This window comes from Salvelinus alpinus, chromosome 4 (genome assembly GCF_045679555.1).
Source record: "Salvelinus alpinus chromosome 4, SLU_Salpinus.1, whole genome shotgun sequence".
In the NCBI taxonomy this organism is placed as follows: Eukaryota; Metazoa; Chordata; class Actinopteri; order Salmoniformes; family Salmonidae; genus Salvelinus; species Salvelinus alpinus.
Genome location: NC_092089.1, coordinates 96,887,410 through 96,910,225, shown reverse-complemented (window position 1 = coordinate 96,910,225; position 22,816 = coordinate 96,887,410). Strand labels below are relative to the sequence as shown.

Genomic DNA, 22,816 nt, shown 5'->3' with positions numbered 1-22,816 from the left:
CTGGACGGGTGGCTGGTCTCAGATGATCCTGTTGGTGGAGAAGACGGATGTGGAGGTCCTGGGCTGGCGTGGTTACACGTGGTCTGGGCTGGCGTGGTTACACGTGGTCTGGGCTGGCGTGGTTACACGTGGTCTGGGGTTGTGAGGCCGGTTGCACGTACTGCCAAATTCTCTAAAACAACGTTGGAGGCGGCTTATGGTAGAGAAATTAACATAAAATTCTCTGGCAACAGCTCTGGTGGACATTCCTGCAGTCAGCATGCTAATTGCACGCTCCCTCAAAACTTGAGACATCTGTGGCGTTGTGTTGAGTGAGAAGAACTTCACATTTTAAAGTGGCCTTTTATTGTCCCCAGCACAAGGTGCACCTGTGTAATGATCATGCTGTTTAATCAGCTTCTTGATATGCCACACCTGTCAGGTGGAAGGATTATCTTGGCAAAGGAAAAATGCTCACTAACAGGGATGTAAACTAATTTATACACAATATTTGAGAAAAATACGTTTTTTTTGTAACAAACATTTCTAGGATATTTTATTTCAGTTCGTGAAACATTTGACCAACACTTGACATGTTGCGTTTTTGTTCAGTGTACGTTGTGCCTTTGTAGACCTTGGGTGTATGGTTTTGTACCGCGAGACCTGTGTGTTAGTCTGCCATGAGACAGGGACAGCATGAACCTCACTCTGCCTTTCCAGTCATATTAAAAGCTATGGAGGTTACCCCTGTTCAGCTGGAGTTGAAACCCTCTGAGGTTACAGTCAAATCCCCTGCTATGGAGGTTACCCCAGAGCCAGGGTGTTCAGCTGGAGTTGAAACCCTCTGAGGCTACAGTCAAATCCCCTGCTCAATGATGCTATGCTCTCTTCCATTCAACCCTGCTCTTCTTCAGCTAGCTAGCGCTTTGGATTAGAGAGAGACAGAGACACACAGAGAGAGAGCGAGAGAGAGAGAGAGAGAGAGAGAGAGAGAGAGAGAGAGAGCGAGAGAGAGAGACACACAGAGAGAGAGAGAGAGAGAGAGAGAGAGAGAGAGAGAGAGAGAGAGAGAGAGAGAGAGAGAGAGAGAGAGAGAGAGAGAGAGAGAGAGAGAGAGAGAGAGAGAGAGAGAGAGAGAGATGAGGGAAGACAGAATGTGATAATGAGAGAGATAATGGGATAGAGGGTAGAGTGAGAGAGGTGTTGAAGAGAGGAGGAGAGAGAAGGTAGAGAGAGAGAGGAGGAGAGAGAGGGTAGAGAGAAGGTAGAGAGAGAGAGGAGAAGAGAGAGGGTAGAGAGAGGGGTTGAAGAGAGGAGGAGAGAGAGGGTAGAGAGAGGAGGAGAGATAGGGTAGAGAGAGGAGGAGAGAAAGGGTAGTGAGAGAGAGAGGTGTTGAAGAAAGGAGGAGAGAGAGGGTAGAGAGAGGAGGAGAGAAAGGGTAGAGAGAGAGGGGTTGAGAGAGGAGGAGAGAGTTAAAAAAATATATAAAAAATCACCTTTATTTAACCAGGAAAGCTAGTTGAGAACAAGTTCTCATTTACAACTGCGACCTGGCCAAGATAAAGCAAAGCAGTGCGACAGAAACAACAACACAGAGTTACACATGGAATAAACAAGCGTACAGTCAATAACACAATAGAAGAAACAAAAAGTCTATATACAGTGTGTGCAAATGGCATGAGGAGGTAAGGCAATAAATAGGCTATAGTAGCAAAGTAATTACAATTTAGCAGATTAACACTGGAGTGATAGATGAGCAGATGATGATGAGCAAATGATGGTGTAAGTAGTGATATTGGTGTGCAAAAGAGCAGCAAAGTAAATAAAAACAATAGCGGGATGAGGTAGGTAGATTGGGTGGGCTATTTACAGATGGACTATGTACAGCTGCAGCGATCGGTTAGATGCTCAGATAGCTGATGTTTAAAGTTAGTGAGGGAAATGTAAGTCTCCAGCTATAGCGATTTTTTGCAATTCGTTCCAGTCACTGGCAGCAGAGAACTGGGAGGAAAGGCGGCCAAAGGAGGTGTTAGCTTTGGGGAAGACCAGTGAGATATACCTGCTGGAGCGTATGCTATGGGTGGGTGTTGTTATCGTGACCAGTGAGCTGAGATAAGGTTTTACCTAGCGAGAGAGAGGTGAAATGGGATACAGACTAGGTAGAGAGAGAGGGGAAATGGGATTCAGACTGGGTACAGAGAGAGGGGAAATGGGATTCAGACTGGGTAGAGAGAGAGGGGAAATGGGATACAGATTGGGTAGAGAGAGAGGGGAAATGGGATACAGACTGGGTAGAGAGAGGGGAAATGGGATACAGACTGGGTAGAGAGAGAGGGGAAATGGGATTAAGACTGGGTAGAGAGAGAGGGGAAATGGGATACAGACTGGGTAGAGAGAGAGGGGAAATGGGATTAAGACTGGGTAGAGAGAGAGGGGAAATGGGATACAGACTGGGTAGAGAGAGAGGGGAAATGGGATACAGACTGGGTAGAGAGAGTGAGGAAATGGGATTCAGACATTGGTAGAGAGAGAGGGGAAATGGGATACAGACTGGGTAGAGAGAGAGGGGAAATGGGATTCAGACTGGGTAGAGAGAGAGGGGAAATGGGATTCAGACTGGGTAGAGAGAGAGGGGAAATGGGATACAGACTGGGTAGAGAGAGAGGGGAAATGGGATACAGACTGGGTAGAGAGAGAGGGGAAATAAGATACAGACTGGGTAGAGAGAGAGGGGAAATAAGATACAGACTGGGTAGAGAGAGAGGGGAAATGGGATACAGACTGGGTAGAGAGAGAGGTGAAATGGGATACAGACTGGGTAGAGAGAGAGGGGAAATGGGATACAGACTGGGTACAGAGAGAGGGGAAATGGGATTCAGACTGGGTAGAGAGAGAGGGGAAATGGGATACAGACTGGGTAGAGAGAGAGGGGAAATGGGATACAGACTGGGTAGAGAGAGAGGGGAAATGGGATTCAGACTGGGTAGAGAGAGGAAATGGGATACAGATTGGGTAGAGAGAGAGGGGAAATGGGATACAGATTGGGTAGAGAGAGAGGGGAAATGGGATACAGACTGGGTAGAGAGAGCGGAAATGGGATACAGACTGGGTAGAGAGAGAGGGGAAATGGGATACAGACTGGGTAGAGAGAGAGGGGAAATGGGATACAGAGTGGGTAGAGAGAGAGGGGAAATGGGATTCAGACTGGGTAGAGAGAGAGGGGAAATGGGATACAGACTGGGTAGAGAGAGAGGGGAAATGGGATACAGACTGGGTAGAGGGAGAGGGGAAATGGGATACAGACTGGGTAGAGAGAGAGGGGAAATGGGATACAGACTGGGTAGAGAGAGAGGGGAAATGGGATACAGACTGGGTACAGAGAGGGGGGAAATGGGATACAGACTGGGTAGAGAGAGAGGGGAAATGAGATTCAGACTGGGTAGAGAGAGGGGAAATGGGATTCAGACTGGGTAGAGAGAGGGGGGAAATGGGATACAGACTGGGTAGAGAGAGAGGGGAAATGGGATACAGACTGGGTAGAGAGAGAGGGGAAATGGGATTCAGACTGGGTAGAGAGAGAGGGGAAATGGGATACAGACTGGGTAGAGAGAGAGGGGAAATCGGATTCAGACTGGGTAGAGAGAGAGGGGAAATGGGATACAGAGTGGGTAGAGAGAGAGGGGAAATGGTATTCAGACTTGGTAGAGAGAGAGGGGAAATGGGATACAGACTTGGTAGAGTGAGAGGGGAAATGGGATACAGACTGGGTAGAGAGAGAGGGGAAATGGGATACAGACTGGGTAGAGAGAGAGGGGAAATGAGATACAGACTGGGTAGAGGGAGAGGGGAAATGGGATACAGAGTGGGTAGAGAGAGAGGGGAAATGGGATTCAGACTGGGTAGAGAGAGAGGGGAAATGGGATACAGACTGGGTAGAGAGAGAGGGGAAATGGGATACAGACTGGGTAGAGGGAGAGGGGAAATGGGATACAGACTGGGTAGAGAGAGAGGGGAAATGGGATACAGACTGGGTAGAGAGAGAGGGGAAATGGGATACAGACTGGGTACAGAGAGGGGGGAAATGGGATACAGACTGGGTAGAGAGAGAGGGGAAATGAGATTCAGACTGGGTAGAGAGAGGGGAAATGGGATTCAGACTGGGTAGAGAGAGGGGAAATGGGATTCAGACTGGGTAGAGAGAGGGGGGAAATGGGATACAGACTGGGTAGAGAGAGAGGGGAAATGGGATACAGACTGGGTAGAGAGAGAGGGGAAATGGGATTCAGACTGGGTAGAGAGAGAGGGGAAATGGGATACAGACTGGGTAGAGAGAGAGGGGAAATGGGATTCAGACTGGGTAGAGAGAGAGGGGAAATGGGATACAGACTGGGTAGAGAGAGAGGGGAAATGGGATTCAGACTGGGTAGAGAGAGAGGGGAAATGGGATACAGACTGGGTAGAGAGAGAGGGGAAATGGGATACAGACTGGGTAGAGAGAGAGGGGAAATGGGATTCAGACTGGGTATTCTGTGGAGGATTCAGACTAATGGAATCTTCTACAGTCCAGTGATCCACTCTAAAGGGAAAGGGTCACTCCAGACATAGAGACAGACAGAGAGACAGACAGACAGAGACACAGAGACAGACAGAAAGAAACACACACAGAGACAGACAGACAGACAGACAGACAGACAGACAGACAGACAGACAGACAGACAGACAGACAGACAGACAGACAGATACAGAGTTCTAGATGCCTTTTAAACCAGCTTCATTAGTTCTAGATGCCTTTTAAACCAGCTTCAGTAGTTCTAGATGCCTTTTAAACCAGCTTCAGTAGTTCTAGATGCCTTTTAAACCAGCTTCAGTAGTTCTATATGCATTTTAAACCATCTTCAGTAGTTCTAGATGCGTTTTAAACCAGCTTCAGTAATTCTAGATGCCTTTTAAACCAGCTTCAGTCATTCTAGATGCCTTTTAAACCAGCTTCATTAGTTCTAGATGCCTTTTAAGCCTGCTTCAGTAGTTCTAGATGCCTTTTAAACCAGCTTTATTAGTTCTAGATGCCTTTTAAACCAGCTTCAGTAGTTCTAGATGCATTTTAAACCAGCTTCATTAGTTCTACATGCCTTTTAAACCAGCTTTATTAGTTCTAGATGCCTTTTAAACCAGCTTCAGTAGTTCTAGATGCATTTTAAACCAGCTTCATTAGTTCTACATGCCTTTTAAACCAGCTTTATTAGTTCTAGATGCCTTTTAAACCAGCTTCAGTAGTTCTAGATGGTTTTTAAACCAGTTTTATTTGTTCTAGATGTGTTTTAAACCTGCTTCACTAGATCTAGATGCCTTTTAAACCATCTTCAGTGGTTCTATATGCCTTTTAAACCAGGTTTCTAGACTTGTCAGTCTTGTTAAATCATGATTATCAGTTCAGGTTAGAGGTGACAGTCCTCTTTAACCACATTTTCCACGTCTGGTGATATGACCGTTTAAACCATGATGAGGCTACATCTCTTTTCATGGTGTGTGTGTGTGCTGCTCATTTCAACTCAATCGTTTTGATATCTGAGAGTTTAAAAGCAGACTATTACCATTACCCCAAATGACTGCTCGTATTGGGATAATTTCATGAAATGTTACTTCATAAAATTGATGTTGGGAGAAAAACATATGTGTTTGTGACTGCCAGCCAGCCTGCTGAAAGAGTAGCCTGAGTCAATGTGTTTGGATGATTATATGAATACAGTAGCTCTGTGCAGCCTACTGAAAGAGTAGCATGAGTCAATGAATACATCCCAAAATGCCCCTTATTCCCTGCATGGTGCCCTATTTGTGCCCTGGTCAAAGGTAGTATCCTCCAGGGAAGCAGGGTGCCATCTGGCACACAGTCACTGTGTTTGGCTGATATGGTAATGACTAGCTGGCTGTTGGGATGTGGAAGTGTTTGTTGTGGATAAATGACTAGTTAGGTAGGGAGTTCTCTCTCCTGTGTGTGTGTGTGTGTGTGTGTGTGTGTGTGTGTGTGTGTGTGTGTGTGTGTGTGTGTGTGTGTGTGTGTGTGTGTGTGTGTGTGTGTGTGTGTGTGTGTGTGTGTGTGTGTGTGTGTGTGTGTGTGTGTGTGTGTGTGCGTCTGTGTGTGTGTGTGTGTGTGCGTCTGTGTGTGTGCGTCTGTGTGTGTGTGTGTGTGTGTGTGTGTGTGTGTGCGTGCGTGCGTGTGTGTGTTTGTAACCTGCGGTGTGTATGTGTGGGGGGGGGGGGGGGGGGGGCGTGGCAGTGCTAGGAACTTATTGAAATGAGAGGCGATGTGGGTCTCAGCCAACATGGCTGGCTCATTTGTCATGGTGACATCACTGCACTCGCACCCCATTCATCTCTCTGGGGCACGACCACAGAACCACAGCGTAACGCACGCAGGCTGGTCTTCCCTGAACACACACAGCGTGTGACGCAACGGAAGCCGGCCCTCACCGACCATGTACTTTTACACACTGCCTGTTGCAATCCCACACACTGCTTTAGCTTTAGTAGTTACACAAATTCACACACGTTGTCTAAACACTCTCACACACACACACACACACACACACACACACACACACACACACACACACACACACACACACACACACACACACACACACACTGAGCCTAACAGGTGTTTCTCCACACAACGTAGCTATTCAGAATTAAAATGAAAGATGACATTTCACTAATGAATAAAAATGACGCGTCGAAAATGTACACTGAACACCTGGGTGATGTGACGGTAATGGAGAATAACACTACGGAGAGATGCTTTATATGTACGGTTTCTCCTGAACTATGCTGCTCTAGTCTTCACTCATTACCACCAGGCTGTTTATCCTGAACTATGCTGCTCCAGTCTTCACTCATTACCACCAGGCTGTTTATCCTGAACTATGCTGCTCTAGTCTTCACTCATTACCACCAGGCTGTTTATCCTGAACTATGCTGCTCCAGTCTTCACTCATTACCACCAGGCTGTTTCTCCTGAGCTATGCTGCTCCAGTCTTCACTCATTACCACCAGGCTGTTTCTCCTGAACTATGCTGCTCCAGTCTTCACTCATTACCACCAGGCTGTTTCTCCTGAGCTATGCTGCTCCAGTCTTCACTCATTACCACCAGGCTGTTTCTCCTGAACTATGCTGCTCTAGTCTTCACTCATTACCACCAGGCTGTTTATCCTGAACTATGCTGCTCCAGTCTTCACTCATTACCACCAGGCTGTTTATCCTGAACTATGCTGCTCTAGTCTTCACTCATTACCACCAGGCTGTTTATCCTGAACTATGCTGCTCCAGTCTTCACTCATTACCACCAGGCTGTTTCTCCTGAGCTATGCTGCTCCAGTCTTCACTCATTACCACCAGGCTGTTTCTCCTGAACTATGCTGCTCCAGTCTTCACTCATTACCACCAGGCTGTTTATCCTGAACTATGCTGCTCCAGTCTTCACTCATTACCACCAGGCTGTTTCTCCTGAACTACGATGATCTAGTCTTCACTCATTACCACCAGGCTGTTTCTCCTGAACTATGCTGCTCCAGTCTTCACTCATTACCACCAGGCTGTTTATCCTGAACTATGCTGCTCCAGTCTTCACTCATTACCACCAGGCTGTTTCTCCTGAACTACGATGATCTAGTCTTCACTCATTACCACCAGGCTGTTTATCCTGAACTATGCTGCTCCAGTCTTCACTCATTACCACCAGGCTGTTTCTCCTGAACTATGCTGCTCCAGTCTTCAGTCATTACCACCAGGCTGTTTCTCCTGAACTATGCTGCTCCAGTCTTCACTCATTACCACCAGGCTGTTTCTCCTGAACTATGCTGCTCCAGTCTTCACTCATTACCACCAGGCTGTTTATCCTGAACTATGCTGTTCTAGTCTTCACTCATTACCACCAGGCTGTTTATCCTGAACTATGCTGCTCTACTCTTCACTCATTACCACCAGGCTGTTTATCCTGAACTCTGCTGCTCCAGTCTTCACTCATTACCACCAGGCTGTTTCTCCTGAACTGTGCTGCTCCAGTCTTCACTCATTACCACCAGGCTGTTTCTCCTGAACTATGCTGCTCCAGTCTTCACTCATTACCACCAGAAGAGAGAGAGGAAAAGAGAGAGAGAGACCTGATTAGAGGATAGAGGGGAGAGAGAGAGGAAAAGAGAGAGAGAGACCTGAGTAGAGGATAGAGGGGAGAGAGAGAGGAAAAGAGAGAGAGAGACCTGAGTAGAGGATAGAGGGGAGAGAGAGAGGAAAAGAGAGAGAGAGAGAGAGAAGAGAGAGAGAGAGACCTGAGTAGAGGATAGAGGGGAGAGAGAGAGAGAGGAAAAGAGAGAGACCTGAGTAGAGGAGAGCAGCTTGTTTTTTGAAGCTACTCTAGATGATGCCCTTAGACACCGCTCTGCTGATCTGTGTGTGTGTGTGTGTGTGTGTGTGTGTGTGTGTGTGTGTGTGTGTGTGTGTGTGTGTGTGTGTGTGTGTGTGTGTGTGTGTGTGTGTGTGTGTGTGCATGTGTGCGTGTGCATGTGTGCGTGTGCGCGTGTGTCACAGGAAGACTTAGGGATGGCCAAACTTTACCCAACCACGCCCACAAATAGCATCATCACGCTTGATGTCTAGATTGTACATGTTTGTACTGAGAAATGTGTTGGCGACCACTGTCGGCAGAAAGATACTGTAGCTACTTTTGAGATGCTGCTTCTTTTATTTATTTACTGGGGAGTGGGGGAAGTAGTAGACTGTAATATAACTCTGTTCTGAGACAGTTTCTGTTAAGAATGTCTCTTTTGATAGGAACAATAGGTACATAGTGGGTGTTGGAGAATCCAATGGAATGTAGCCACTTTAAGATACAGTTGAAGTCGGAAGTTTACATACACCTTAGTCAAATACTTTTAAACTCAGTTTTTCACAATTCCTGACATTTAATCCGAGGTAAAATTCCCTATTTTAGGTCAGTTAGGATCACCACTTTATTTTAAGAATATGAAATGTCAGAATAATAGTAGAGAGAATGATTTATTTCAGCTTTTATTTCTTTCATCACATTCCCAGTGGGTCAGAAGTTTACATACACTAAATTAGTATTTGCTGGTGTTGCCTTTAAATTGTTTAACTTAGGACAAATGTTTCAGGTAGCCTTCCACAAGCTTCCCACAATAAGTTGGTTGAATTTTGGCCCATTCCTCCTGACAGAGCTGGTGTAACTGAGTCAGGTTTGTAGGCCTCCTTGCTCGCACATACTTTTTCAGTTCTGCCCACAAATGTTCTATAGGTTTGAGGTCAGGGCTTTGTGATGGCCACTCCAATACCTTGGCTCTGTTGTCCTTAAAACTTCTTGTCAATAGGGGGGCGCTGTTTTCACTTTGGAAAAAATCGTGCCCAAATTAAACTGCCTCGTACTCTATTCTAGATCGTACAATATGCATATTATTATTACTATTGGATAGAAAACACTCTCAAGTTTCTAAAACTGTTTGAATTATATCTGTGAGTAAAACAGAACTCATTTTGCAGCAAAATTCCATACAGGAAGTGAAAAATCTGAAAACAATGCTCTGTTCCAGGGCCTGCCTATTCAATTGCCTAATATTTATCGATATGAAAAATCTGAAAACGATGCTCTGTTCCAGGGCCTGCCTATTCAATTGCCTAATATTTATCGATATGCATGCACTTCATACGCCTTCCACTAGATGTCAACAGGCAGTGGAAGGTGGAATGGGGTGTCTAGCTTGATCTGAGGCCGAACAAGAGCTTTTGGAGTGACAGGTCTGGAAATTTCTTTGTCTTCTCTGGCGCGCAAAGTACGTCGACATTGGCTTCTGAAAAGCGTTCGGTATACACGGCGGATATCTCCTGGTCTGATTTTATTTGATACATGTGATAATAACATCATAAAGTATTTTTTTTCAACCGAGTAGTATCAGTTTATTCAACGTTTATTGGGACTTTTGGAATTTTCCGTTCTTTGCGTCAAGAGAAGATGGGCATGTTCGCGCCACATGGCTAGCTAAGGTTGCTAATTCGACAGGAGAAAAGGACATTCTAAAACCAAACAACGATTTATTCTGGACCTAGGACTCCTTGTACAAGATTCTGATGGAAGCTCAGCAAAAGTAAGAACAATTTATGATGTTATTTCGTATTTCTGTGGATAATGTTGATTCCTATTCTCTGCCGTTTTGGCGGGCGCTGTCTCGCAATAACGCAAGCTGTTTGTTATGGTAAAGTTATTTTTAAAAATCTAACACGGCGGTTGCATTAAGAACCAGTGTATCTTTCATTTGCCATACAACAAGTATTTTTATGTAAAGTTTATTGTGTTTTCGCTGTAAAACACTTAAAAAATCGGAAATATTGGCTGGATTCACAAGATATTTATCTTTCATTTGCTGTACACCATGTATTTTTCATAAATGTTTTATGATGAGTATTTAGGTATTTCACGTTGCTCTCTGTAATTATTCTGGCTGCTTTGGTGATATTTTTGATGGTAGCTGCAATGTAAAACTATGATTTATACCTCAAATATGCACATTTTCGAACAAAACATAAATTTATTGTATAACATGTTATAAGACTGTCATCTGATGAAGTTGTTTCTTGGTTAGTGACTAATTATATCTCTATTTGGTCGGTTTTGTGATAGCTACCTATGCGGTAGAAACATGGTGAAAATATGCGGTTGAGTCTTTGGCTATTGTGGTTAGCTAATAGAAATACATATTGTGTTTTCGCTGTAAAACATTTTAAAATCGGAAATGATGGCTGGATTCACAAGATATTTATCTTTCATTTGCTGTATTGGACTTGTGATTTCATGATATTTATATGCTATTATTTACTTGTGGCGCTATGCTAGGCTATGCTAGTCAGCTTTTACTGATGAGGATGCTCCCGGATCCAGGATGGGTGTTAAGTAAAGGTTAAGCCATTTTGCCACGACTTTGGAAGTATGCTTGGGGTCATTGTCCATTTGGAAGACCCATTTGCGACCAAGCTTTAACTTCCTGACTGATGTCTTGAGATGTTGCTTCAATATATCCACAAAATTTGCCCACCTCATGATGCCATCTATTTTGTGAAATGCACCAGTCCCTCCTGCAGCAAAGCACCCCCACAACATGATGCTGCCACCCCCGTACTTCACGGTTTGGATGGTGTTCTTCGGCTTGCAAGCATTCCTCTTTCTCCTCCAAATATAACGATGGTCATTATGGCCAAACAGTCCTATTTTTGTTTCATCAGACCAGAGGACATTTCTCCACAAAGTACGATCTTTGCCCCCATGTGCAGTTGCAAACCGTAGTCTGGCTTTTTTATGGCGGCTTTGGAGCAGTGGCTTCTTCCTTGCTGAGAGGCCTTTCAGGTTATGTCGATATAGGACTCGTTTTACTGTGGATATAGATGCTTTTGTACCTGTTTCCTCCAGCATCTTCACAAGGTCCTTTGCTGTTGTTCTGGGATTGATTTGCACTTTTCGCACCAAAGTACGTTAATCTCTAGGAGACAGAATGCGTCTCCTTCCTGAGCAGTATGACGGCTGCGTGGTCCCATACTTGCATACTATTGTTTGTACAGATGAACGTGGTACCTTCAGGCGTTTGGAAATTGCTCCCAATGATGAACAAGACTTGTGGAGGTCTACAAATTCTTTTCTGAGGTCTTAGCTGATTTCTTTAGATTTTTCCATGTCAAGCAAAGAGGCACTGAGTTTGAAGGTAGGCCTTGAAATACATCCACAGGTACGCCTCCAATTGACTCATATGATGTCAATTAGCCTATCAGAAGCTTTCTGGAATTTTCCAAGCTGTTTAAAGGCACAGTCAACTTAGTGTATGTAAACTTCTGACCCACTGGAATTGTGATACAGTGAATTATAAGTGAATTAATCTGTCTGTAAACAATTGTTGGAAAAATGACTTATCATGCACAAAGTAGATGTCCAAACTGCCAAAACTATAGTTTGTTAACAAGAAATTTGTGGAATGGTTGAAAAACTAGTTTTAATCACTCCAACCTAAATATATGTAAACTTCAGACTTCAACTGTAGATCCATGTGGGATTCAGATAAATCAGTGAAACTGTGAAGCCTTTCTTTCATCACCTCTGGTGTTATTCCATGTGGAGCCAAAGCAGCAGTCAGTCCAGTCACTCTAACAGACAGTCTGTTCTGTTCAGTCTGTCTTATTGCATCCCAAATGGAACTCTATTCCCTATGTAGTGCACTACCACTCCCCTGGTCAAAAGAAGTGTGCTATGTATGGAATAGGATGCCATTTGGGACGCTTCACCAGGAGTACCCAGTGCAGGGCTGAGCTTTCTCCGCACAGCTGTGAGATGTAAACCACCACTTAGCGTAAAATCATTTCCCTGTCTCTGACAAACCAATGTCTCAGAGTGAGAGTGGGACAGAGACACAGGGAGAGACAGAAAGAGACAAGAAGCGAGAGAGAGACAGAGAGAGACAGAAAAAGATAGAGAGACAGAGAGAGACAGGGTAAGAAGCCAGACAGCTACTGTACTAAGGCTGATGTGTGATTGATTAAGTGTTGCTCAGTGCCATACATACACTATACTATCATGCCAAAAGGCGACCCAGATGCAGACACAGGAGGCAGATGGTTGGAGTCTTACAATGTTTATTCATCCAAAAGGAATAGGCAAGAGAATGTCGTGGACAGGCAAAAGGTCAAAACCAGTTCAGAGTCCAGGAGGTACAGAGTGGCAGACAGGCTCGTGGTCAAGGCAGGCAGAATGGTCAGGCAGGCGGGTACAGAGTCCAGAAACAGGCAAGGGTCAAGGGTCAGGCAGACGGGTACAGAGTCCAGAAACAGGCAAGGGTCATAACCGGGAGGACTAGAAAAAGGAGAATAGCAAAAAGCAGGAGAACGCGAAAAATGCTGGTTGACTTGGAAAAACATACAAGGCGAACTGGCACAGATAGACAGGAAACACAGGGATAAATACACTGGGTAAAATCAGCGACAGCTGGAGGGGGTGGAGACAATCACAAGGATAGGTGAAACAGATCAGAGCGTGACACTATATATACAAAGTATGTGGACACCCCTTCAAATTTGCGGATTCGGCTATTTCAGCCAAACCCTGTGTGCTCTAATAAAATCGAGCACACAGCCATGCAATCTCCATAGGAAAACATTCACAGTAGAATGGCCTTACTGAAGAGCTCAGTGAATTTCAATGTGGCACCATCATAGGATTCCACCTTTCCAACAAGTCAGTTTGGCAAATTTCTGACCTGCTAGAGCTGCCCCGGTCAACTGTAAGTGCTGTTATTATAAAGTGTAAATGTCTAGGAGCAAAAATGGCTCAGCCGCAAAGTGGTAGGCCACACAAGCTCACAGAACAGGACCGCCGAGTACTGAAGCTGAAATCGTCTGTCCTCAGTTGCAACACTCACTACCGAGTTCCAAATTGCCTCTGGATGCAGCATCAGCACAATAACTGTTCGTCGGGGGCTTCATGAAATGGGTTTCCATGGCCGAGCAGCCGCACACAAGCCTAAGATCACCATGTGCAATGCCAAGCTTCGGCTGGAGTGGTGTAAAGCTCGCCACCATTGGACTCATAGGATGCCACCTTTCCAACAAGTCAGTTGGGCAAATTTCTGCCCTGCTAGAACTGCCACGGTCAACTGTAAGTGCTGTCGGGAGAACGTTAGAATGCCAGGAGAATGCTACCTGCCCCCGTGCACAAAGCGAGGTCTATACAGCAATGGTTTGTCAAGATCGGTGTGGAAGAACTTGACTGGCCTGCACAGAGCTCTGACCTCAACCCCATCGAACACCTTTGGGATGAATTGGAATGTCGACTGCGAGCCAGGCCTAATTGTCCAACAGCAGTGCCCGACCTCACCAATGTGGTTGAATGGAAGCAAGTCCCTGCAGCAATGTTCCAGCTTCTAATGGAAAGCCTTCCCAGAAGAGTGGAGGCTGTTATAGCAGCAGGAAAGGTAGGACCAACTCCATAGTAATGCCCATGATTTCGGAATGAGATGTTTGACGGGCAGGTGTCCACATACTTTTGGTCATGTAGTGTATTATGCAAACTGCTCATTTGTACTTCCGGAGCCCTTGACCAGCAGGGACGTGTCAAACTGATTCCTTGGCCACAGGGACGTGTCAGACTGATTCCATGGCCACAGGGACGTGTCAGACTGATTCCATGGCCACAGGGACGTGTCAGACTGATTCCATGGCCACAGGGACGTGTCACGCAATCAAATGAATAGTCTGTGTGTGTGTGTGTGTGTGTGTGTGTGTGTGTGTGTGTGTGTGTGTGTGTGTGTGTGTGTGTGTGTGTGTGTGTGTGTGTGTGTGTGTGTGTGTGTGTGTGTGTGTGTGTGTGTGTGTGTTTGGTTTTACTATCCTAGTCTTCAATAGGATAGTAAAACAAGGAAAATATGGCCAAGTCGGTTTTGCCGGTTTGGGTGTTAAGGTTGGAGTTATCTATTTTTTACTTAACACGTTTTTCATCTTAACTTCTTAAAGCATTGTTGGTTAAGGGCTTGTAACCATTTCACTGTTGTATTCGGCGCATGTGACAAATACAATTTGATTTGATTTAAGGTTATGTAATTACGTAATAACAATACACGGGGCGAGACCCGTAATAACAATACACGGGGCGAGACCCGTAATAACAAGTGCACACTAACACGGTAACACGCAAGCCGATACAACAGAGCACAGGTACTCACAAGACCAACGGACATGGAACAATAATCAACAAGGACAATGGGGAACAGAGGGCACATATATACATACTAATCAGGGGGAATGGGAACCAGGTGTGCGTAATGAGACAAGACAGTCCGGGGTTGGTGGTGATGATCCAGTTCAGTGAAGCCTAGAAGGCCGGTGACGTAGACCTCCGGAGCTGGTGAATGTAATGAGCAGCAGTACCAGGGGGAATCCGTGACAAAGAGCTGCAATTGCTGCTGAGGAGCCTATTATTGAATTGTAGGAATGAATACTGTAGAGCAGTGAGGTCCTTGAGATGCTGAATATACCTTCACAGAGACAGCAACTTTGTTTCTGTTCATGGCTGTCAGATATTCCTTTAATTTTTTATCCGTAACGAGTTCTATTGGGATCCGTGCCTTTCTTTTTACCACTGACTAGTTAGAGAGACATCGTCTCATGTTACATCCACTCAGCTAGAACAGGAAGTTGTTCCTTGTCTGCGTGAGATCACAATTAAAAGGGAAACCGGATGTGACACAGCTAGCTTGTTTTCTTTCTGCCTTTTCTCTTTTCACCGGAAACAGGGGATGAGAAAGAGGGTGAATGGTCTTCAGTGTTCAACCTTCTATAAAGAAGCTCTCTTGTGCTGTTGATCCCTCGTCCTCCCTCCCTCTCTTGTGCTGTTGATCCCTCGTCCTCCCTCCCTCCCTCTCTTTCGCTCTCTCTCTCCAGTCATGGCATTGGTCAGTGAGCTGTAAACAGAGGAACTGTACATTCATCCAAATGGGAATGACATTTCTTTCAGATCCTCCCTTTCCCTTCACACGTCCTGTTGTTCGGAATGTCTTTCGGAATTTCTGACCAATACGAGAAAGAAGAGAAAACACTCTGAGAATGCTTTATCCTGGGTGATGGGCCTGCCGGGTGTGAGGTGTCATCTGTGAGAATGCTTTATCCTGGGTGATGGGCCTGCCGGGTGTGGGGTGTCCCCTGTGAGAATGCTTTATCCTGGGTGATGGGCCTGCCGGGTGTGGGGTGTCATCTGTGAGAATGCTTTATCCTGGGTGATGGGCCTGCCGGGTGTGAGGTGTCATCTGTGAGAATGCTTTATCCTGGGTGATGGGCCTGCCGGGTGTGAGGTGTCGTCTGTGAGAATGCTTTATCCTGGGTGATGGGCCTGCCGGGTGTGGGGTGTCCCCTGTGAGAATGCTTTATCCTGGGTGATGGGCCTGCCGGGTGTGGGGTGTCCCCTGTGAGAATGCTTTATCCTGGGTGATGGGCCGGCCGGGTGGGGGGTGTCGTCTGTGAGAATGCTTTATCCTGGGTGATGGGCCTGCCGGGTGTGGGGTGTCCCCTGTGAGAATGCTTTATCCTGGGTGATGGGCCTGCCGGGTGTGGGGTGTCCCCTGTGAGAATGCTTTATCCTGGGTGATGGGCCTGCCGGGTGTGAGGTGTCGTCTGTGAGAATGCTTTATCCTGGGTAATGAGCCTGCCGGGTGGGGGGGTGTCATGTCCTCTGGTCTGCTCATCGCCACACACTAGCTCTTTATGTGGCTTTATGTGTGGAGGGTGGCCCCCTACCATCCCTCCCGCCATCTCTCCCTCCCTCCATCCTCCCATCCACACCCCTGAGGCTCCCATTCAGTAGCGGGCTGACGACTGGGGTAGCTGGGGGGAAGTTGGAACTCTGTTATGTTGTGGTGGATTCTTAGGGGGCTGTCAAGGCTATCACTGTGTGGGTCTTTTCTTCCCCAGTCTGAGAGAGAGAGAGGGGGGGGGGAGAAAAAAGGAGGGAGGGGTGTCCTAGAGGGGAAAAGGGACACAGACAGCCTTGTTAGCTGGCAGCTCCAGGGAGAAGGAGAGAGAGGGAGATAGAGACTCTGGCAAAAGGCTAAAACTGCTCTTCGGTTGCATCATCACTGTTGTTCCTCTCTCCCTCTTCCTCCCCCTTTCTCCTATATCTCCTCCTCCTCTTTCCTCTCCGTCTCCCCGTTTATTCTCTCCATTTAGTCCATGTCTGCTTGACGTCCCTCTTCAGCTCAATAACAATAACACGCCTTCCTCCTCACACTCTCCTCCCCATTCCTCCCTCCCTCACCACTCCTCTTCCTTCCTCCCCCGTTCCCAGATCCTCCCTGCTCCTTCCCCTCACCCCTACACTCCTCTCCTCACGCCCTCCTCCTCACCCCCTTCCCCCCGCCATTACTTTTCACACGTACCATTATGCTATGAGGCCAGAGAGAAAATATACTCAGTGCACAACATAAAACATCAAATAATGCATGGAGAGAAGAATTAGGCCGATACCCGCTAATGATCAAAATCCAGAAAAGGGACGTTAAATTCTACAACCACCTAAAAGGAAGCGATTCCCAAACCTTCCATATCAAAGCCATCACCTACAGAGAGATGAACCTGGAGAAGAGTCCCCTAAGCAAGCTGGTCATGGGGCTCTGTTCACAAACACAAACAGACCCCACAGAGCCCCAGGACAGCAACACAATAAGCCACAACCAAATAATGAGAAAACAAAAAGATAATTACTTGACACATTGGAAAGAATTAACAAAACAATTCTGAGCAAACTAGAATGCTATTTGGCCCTAAGCAGAATACCTGACCACTGTGACTGACACAAAATTAAGGAAAGCTTAAGGAATTAAGGAAAGACTATATACGGACTCAGTGAGCATTGCCTTGCTATTGAGAACGGCCGACAAAGGCAGACCTGGCTTTCAAGAGTAGACATAGCATAGCACATAGCACATTGCCCACAAAATGAGGTGAGAACTGAGCTGCACTTCCTAACCTCCTGCCCAATGTATGACCACATGAGACTGGTGGAGTTATGTCACACACATATTTCCCTCAGATTACACAGACCCACAAAGAATTAGAAAACAAATCCAATTTTAATTAACTCCCATATCTATTGGGTGAAATACCACAGTGTGCCATCACAGCAGCAAGATTTGTGACCTGTTGCCATGAGAAAATGGCAACCAGTGAAGAACAAACCCCATTGTAAATACAACCCATACAGTGGCTTGCAAAAGTATTCATCCCCCTTGGCATTCTTCCTATTTTGTTGCCATACAACCTAGAATTATAATTGATTTGGGGGGGGGGGGGGGGTGTATCCTTTGATTTCCACAACATGCCTCCCACTTTGAAGATGCAAAATATGTTTATTGTGAAATAAGAAATAAGACAAAAAAACTGAAAACTTGAGCGTGCATACCTATTCACCCCACCCCCCCCCTCCCAAGTCAATACTTTGTAGAGCCACCTTTTGCAGCAATTTCAGCTGCAAGTCTCTTGGGGCATGTCTCTATAAGCTTGGCACATCTAGCCACTGGGATTTTTGCCCATTCCTCAAGGCAAAACCTCTCCAGCTCCTTGGATGGGTTCCGCTGGTGTACAGCAATCTTTACATCATACCACAGATTCTCAATTGGATTGAGGTCTGGGCTTTGACTAGGCCATTCCAAGACATTTAAATGTTTCCCCTTAAACCACTCAAGTGTTGCTTTAACAGTATGCTTAGGGTCATTGTCCTGCTGGAAGGTGAACCTCCGTCCCAGTCTCAAATCTCTGGACGACTGAAACAAGTTTCCCTCAAGAATTTCCCTGTTTTTAGCGCCATCCATCATTCCTTCAATTCTGACCAGTTTCCCAGTCCCTGCTGATGAAAAACTCCATGTCTGGCGCAAACCCAACACTTTTCCTCACTCCAAGAACCAGTGAAGCATGGTGGTGGCAGCATCATGCTGTGGGGATGGTTTTCTCAGGGTGATGAAAGATGTTGGGTTTGTGCCAGACATGGAGTTTTCCTTGATGGCCAAAAAGCTCAATTTTTGTCTCATCTGACCAGAGTACCTTCTTCCATGTGTTTGGGGAGTCTCCCACATGCCTTTTGGCGAACACCAAACATGTTTGCTAATTTTTTTCTTTAAGCAATGGCTTTTTCTGGCCATTCTTTAGTAAAGCCCAGCTCTGTGGAGTGTACGGCTTAAAGTGGTCCTATGGACAGATACTCCAATCTCCGCTGTGGAGCTTTGCAGCTCCTTCAGGGTTATCTTTGGTCTCTTTGTTGAGTTTTGGTGGGCGGCCCTCTCTTGGCAGGTTTGTTGTGGTGCCATATTCTTTCCATTTTTTAATAATGTATTTAATGATGGTCTGTGGGATGATCAAAGTTTCTGATATATTTTATAACCCAACCCTGATCTGTACTTCTCCATAACTTTGTCCCTGACCTGTTTGGAGAGCTCCTTGGTCTTCATGGTGCCGCTTGCTTGGTGGTGCCCCTTGCTTAGTGGTGTTGCAGACTCTGGGGTCTTTCAGAACAGGTGTATGTATACTGAGATCACGTGACAGATCATCTGACACTTAGATTGCACACAGGTACACTTTATTTAACTAATGATGTGACTTCTGAAGTATTTGGTTGCACCAGATCTTATTCAGGGGCTTCATAGCAAAGGGGGTGAATAGATATGCACCAACACTTTTCCGTTTGAAATTGTTTAGAATTTTTTTGAAACAAGTTATTTTTTAAATTTCACTTCACCAATTTGGACTATTTTGTGTATGTCCATTACATGAAATCCAAATAAAAATCATCGTTACAACACTGTATATTGACATAATATGACTTTTGAAATATCTTTATTCTTTTGGAGCTTGTGTGAATGTAATACTTACTGTACATTTTTTATTGTTTCTTTCACTTTTGCTTATTATCTATTTCACTTTCTTTGGCAATGTAAGAGAGAGGAAGGGAGAGAGAGAGCAAAAGAGAGAGTGAGAGAGAGGAAGGGAGAGAGAGATAGGGAGAGAGAGAAAGAGAGAGAGAGGGAGAGAGAGAAAGAGAGAGAGGAAGGGAGAGAGAAGAGCGAAAGAGAGAGTGAGAGAGAGAGAGGAAGGGAGAGAGATAGGGAGAGAGAGAAAGAGAGAGAGAGAAAGAGAGAGAGAGAGAGGAAGGGAGAGAGGAGAGCGAAAGAGAGAGGGTCCTGGACTCGCTACCATCATTATCCTCACCTCTCCCTTTCCTCTCCATCCTGAGTTAGAACCGAGCCTATACGAAACACATATTTAAATCCTAATCAATAGAGACATATCAAGACTGAGAGGCTAAAGGATATCACTGTGGTTGCTGCTCTGCCGGCTGCCCACTCACACACACACGCACATGCACGTGTGCAAACACACACATGCACGTGTGCAAACACACACACACACACACACACACACACACACACACACACACACACACACACACACACACACACACACACACACACACACACACACACACACACACACACACACACACACACCTCTACTCTGCCTGGCTGTTGCACTCTGAGGAAGAAAAAAGAGACTGTTGGTTGAGAACCAGAGAGGAGCCTTAATACACTTGATAACATGATGATTAGGTTGTAAAGTGTGTAATGTGGTCACTCACACAGCCTTGTTGTTAATACACAGCTCATTTCACTTGTTAAACATGTTAGGGCCCAGGAATGTATAGCCTTGGTCAGAGCTGTTATTTTAAAGAGTGGTGAAGTCATGTATTGAGAAAATAAGAAATGGTGAATTAGACCAAAGATTAGAGCACAGCTGCAGGTCTCCATAGCCTGGTCCCAGATTAGAGCACAGCTACAGGTCTCCATAGCCTGGTCCCAGATTAGAGCACGGCTACAGGTCTCCATAGCCTGGTCCCAGATTAGAGCACGGCTACAGGTCTCCATAGCCTGGTCCCAGATTAGAGCACGGCTACAGGTCTCCATAGCCTGGTCCCAGATTAGAGCACGGCTACAGGTCTCCATAGCCTGGTCCCAGATTAGAGCACGGCTACAGGTCTCCATAGCCTGGTCCCAGATTAGAGCACGGCTACAGGTCTCCATAGCCTGGTCCCAGATTAGAGCACGGCTACAGGTCTCCATAGTCTGGTCCCAGATTAGAGCACGGCTACAGGTCTCCATAGCCTGGTCCCAGATTAGAGCATGGCTACAGGTCTCCATAGCCTGGTCGCAGATTAGAGCACGGCTACAGGTCTCCATAGCCTGGTCCCAGATTAGAGCACGGCTACAGGTCTCCATAGCCTGGTCCCAGATTAGAGCACGGCTACAGGTCTCCATAGCCTGGTCTCAGATTAGAGCACGGCTACAGGTCTCCATAGCCTGGTCCCAGATTAGAGCACGGCTACAGGTCTCCATAGCCTGGTCTCAGATTAGAGCACGGCTACAGGTCTCCATAGCCTGGTCCCAGATTAGAGCACGGCTACAGGTCTCCATAGCCTGGTCCCAGATTAGAGCACAACTACAGGTCTCCATAGCCTGGTCCCAGATTAGAGCACAACTACAGGTCTCCATAGCCTGGTCCCAGATTAGAGCACAGCTGCAGGTCTCCATAGCCTGGTCCCAGATTAGAGCACAGCTACAGGTCTCCATAGTCTGGTCCCAGATTAGAGCACGGCTACAGGTCTCCATAGCCTGGTCGCAGATTAGAGCACGGCTACAGGTCTCCATAGCCTGGTCCCAGATTAGCACTATTGCTGTGCTGTACATCTAAGAGATGTGGGAGCCTCAGACACAGCTGACACATAGGCTCCTACCCACACCCTGCTGAAACATGGGCTCCTACCAACACCCTGCTGAAACATGGGCTCCTACCCACACCCTGCTGAAACATGGGCTCCTATCCACACCCTGCTGAAACATGGGCTCCTACCCACACCCTGCTGAAACATGGGCTCCTACCCACACCCTGCTGAAACATGGGCTCCTACCCACACCCTGCTGAAACATGGGCTCCTATCCACACCCTGCTGAAACATGGGCTCCTATCCACACCCTGCTGAAACATGGGCTCCTACCAACACTCTGCTGAAACATGGGCTCCTACCAACACTCTGCTGAAACATGGGCTCCTATCCACACCCTGCTGAAATATGGGCTCCTATCCACACCCTGCTGAAACATGGGCTCCTATCCACACCCTGCTGAAACATGTGCTCCTATCCACACCCTGCTGAAACATGTGCTCCTATCCACACCCTGCTGAAACATGTGCTCCTACCAACACCCTGCTGAAACATGGGCTCCTACCAACACCCTGCTGAAACATGGGCTCCTACCAACACCCTGCTGAAACATGGGCTCCTACCAACACCCTGCTGAAACATGGGCTCCTACCCACACCCTGCTGAAACATGGGCTCCTACCCACACCCTGCTGAAACATGGTGGGATCATCTGCTAGATCCAAAATATGTAACTTTTTTTGAGGAGGGTACTGAAAGAAATGAGAGATGTCAAACGTGTTCAATATTTAGCCTCGGGATATGAGGACAAGTTGATTTAGTCTCCAGGGTATTACTAGTTTTAGTGGGAGATGATATCGTAACAGTACAGATACAGTAGAGGAAGACTCTTCTTTACATCAAGTTGTTGGTTAGTTTACATTCCACAGAGCAGAGTGAGGGTAGTCGGTTGACTAACATCCACCACCACACAGAGCAGAGGGAGGGTAGTCTAGTGAGGGTAGTCTAGTGAGGGTAGTCCACCACCACACAGAGCATAATGAGGGTAGTCTGTTGACTAACAGCCACCACCACATAGAGCAGAGTGAGGGTAGTCTAGTGATAGTAGTCCACCACCACACAGAGCAGTGAGGGTAGTCTGTTGACTAACGGCCACTACCACACAGAGCAGAACGAGGGTAGTCTGTTGACTAACAGCCACTACCACACAGAGCAGAACGAGGGTAGTCTGTTGACTAACGGCCACTACCACACAGAGCAGAACGAGGGTAGTCTAGACTATAGGAGACTATATTCAACACAGGGAGAATGAAAGAGGTGTAACGTCTCTTGTTGGTGGTAGAAAGAGTAGAACCAAGGCGCAGCGTGGAAAGTGTTCATGATTTTAATTCCAAAGGACACTCAAACAACATAACAAAATAGAAAACGAAAACGCACAGTTCTGTCCAGCAACAATAACTAAACAGAAATCAAGCTCCCACAACCTAATGGTGGGAAAAAGGGCTGCCTAAGTATGATCCCCAATCAGAGACAACGACAGACAGCTGC

The 22,816-nt window shown here is 46.3% G+C and overlaps 1 protein-coding gene and 1 long non-coding RNA gene across 5 annotated transcripts in view; one reads left to right on the top strand and one right to left on the bottom strand.

Annotated features, from left to right (window-relative positions):
- Window positions 1-22,816, top strand: part of LOC139574753 (neuroligin-3-like) — a 451,466-nt gene that overhangs the window by 288,207 nt on the left and 140,443 nt on the right. The window lies entirely within an intron of this gene.
- Window positions 12,639-15,376, bottom strand: LOC139574739 (uncharacterized). The gene is made up of 2 exons (XR_011674823.1): window positions 14,804-15,376; window positions 12,639-12,872 (listed from the first exon to the last, which is right to left on the bottom strand). It is a non-coding gene; the product is annotated as an uncharacterized lncRNA (long non-coding RNA).